The following is a 1,855-nucleotide window of genomic DNA, read 5'->3' on the forward strand; positions in this document are numbered from 1 at the left end:
AACCAGCTCGTCTTCTTTCTGGGTCTTAAAGGTGTTGACACTCTGCATGAGTTTATCGATCTGGCTTTCTAAGTTGTTGATTGGAATATTATTATAAAAGTTAATAAGGGTCAGAAATTTTACGTGACCCCAACTAATTATTAAAATTTGATAATACTCAGTAAATAAGTATCTTATGACTTTTATGCCCTGCGTTATAGAGACAAATATGGTCAGGCCTCCTTTGTTTCTCCCCTGTGGACTTATTTGTGCAGGTGCATGGAAGGTCTGGTATCCTGGTATATGCAGTTCATCTGCAGCCCACGTTTCCTGGAGGCAGATAATACTATAGCTAGTAACTATGTCTAGCCAAGGTTGATGCGATATCTTATTTAAGAGACCTGCAACATTCCATGAAATAATAGTTTGGGCGGGCAATGTCTTCCTCATTGGGGGATCATTTTTAATTTTATCTCTAGATGTAGCAGTTAAGAGAGAAAGGGAACTGGGATTGGTTAAACAGTCAGGTTGGGAAATAGGCCCAATATATGATTTATCGCGATTGGTGTGATCCTGATCGTTAACTGCCACATGGATTGAATTTCCCTCATCACAGTGATTGTAAGCATCCGTACCAGGACAGAGGATGCCAGGGTGAGCATTGGGTACCACAATGGGGGCTCCATCAAAATAAGCTTCCGGGTTGATTTCCATCTGTCAATCCAGATCATCTAGGTCTGTCAATACCTCGAAGCGATTTGTGACAGGAACAGACCAAGATGGATACTGCAATGTATTATGTGTATATTGCTGTTGATGGAGATGGGGCCTGTCTAGAAGGGATGGGAAAGAAAAAGAATCCATCCGACGACTAAATTTTCTGGGATGTTGGAGCAGTGGGGCAGGTCTAATGTTTCTAGATGTGTTACAGGTAAAGCTATTTTTACAGGGGGTGAGAAGACATTGGGGGTAGAAGTAGCTCAAAACGCGAGTTGATATTCCTTCCCCTCCTCTCTCAAGAAACCAATCCGCTATATGAGTAACTGCCCTTCGATCTTTAAAGTTAATAATTACAATGTCACCCTCTATGTCTTTAGGCCTGCACCCTAGCCAGGTCAACCTTCTCACGAATAGAATCTCGCCATTAATATTAGGGGGCAGAGGTCTATTCTTGCTTAGCCAATGGATTACTTTATTTTTGAGTTCTGTAAACCTCTCTTTCTTTCCTAGTGTCAATTCTGGTACTCCTGTGAGTATAACAACGTAAGGTGCCGCCTCAGGTGGTAAATTAATATGCTCATCCATTCCTTTCATAGGCTTATTCGGGGAGGATGCCCTGATGGTACTAGTATTTTTGCGTCCTAAAATGTTTGGGGGGGCTAATTTTTTCCCCTTTTCTGTGGGAATTGGCGCTCTTACTGGGTTAGCCGGGAGCTGAATATTAGCTTTAGATGGCAGTAGAGCGTCCCCTGTAGAAGTGGTATCAGATGATGATAATTTCTGGCTTTCAGTAGTTTGAAGCATAACCAAGTCTTTCAGTAGTATACTGTTTGATGAGGATACGGCTGCTAGGGTATCTATTTGTTCAGTTAGCCTTTTAATTCTCTCAGAGAACGGCAATAATAAAGATTTAACAAGATGTTCAATTTTCTGAATTAAGCCGTCAGTTTGATCAGTCATAGCAGGTGATTGGGCATTTTTATCTTGTAAGGGGCTGGAATGTAATCTAGGTGTTTTTGGGCGACTGCCTTTCATGCCCTCACTACCCCGTTTTCTCTTCAGTGTAACCCCAGGTCTTGAATTTTTATGAGGGTTAATATTTTTCTTAGACCTAGGTTTTGATTTAGATGGCACATTTGGTGGGCCCCCTTGCAGA

The sequence above is a fragment of the Triturus cristatus genome, chromosome 6 (genome assembly GCF_964204655.1).
Source record: "Triturus cristatus chromosome 6, aTriCri1.1, whole genome shotgun sequence".
NCBI classification, from domain to species: domain Eukaryota; kingdom Metazoa; phylum Chordata; class Amphibia; order Caudata; family Salamandridae; genus Triturus; species Triturus cristatus.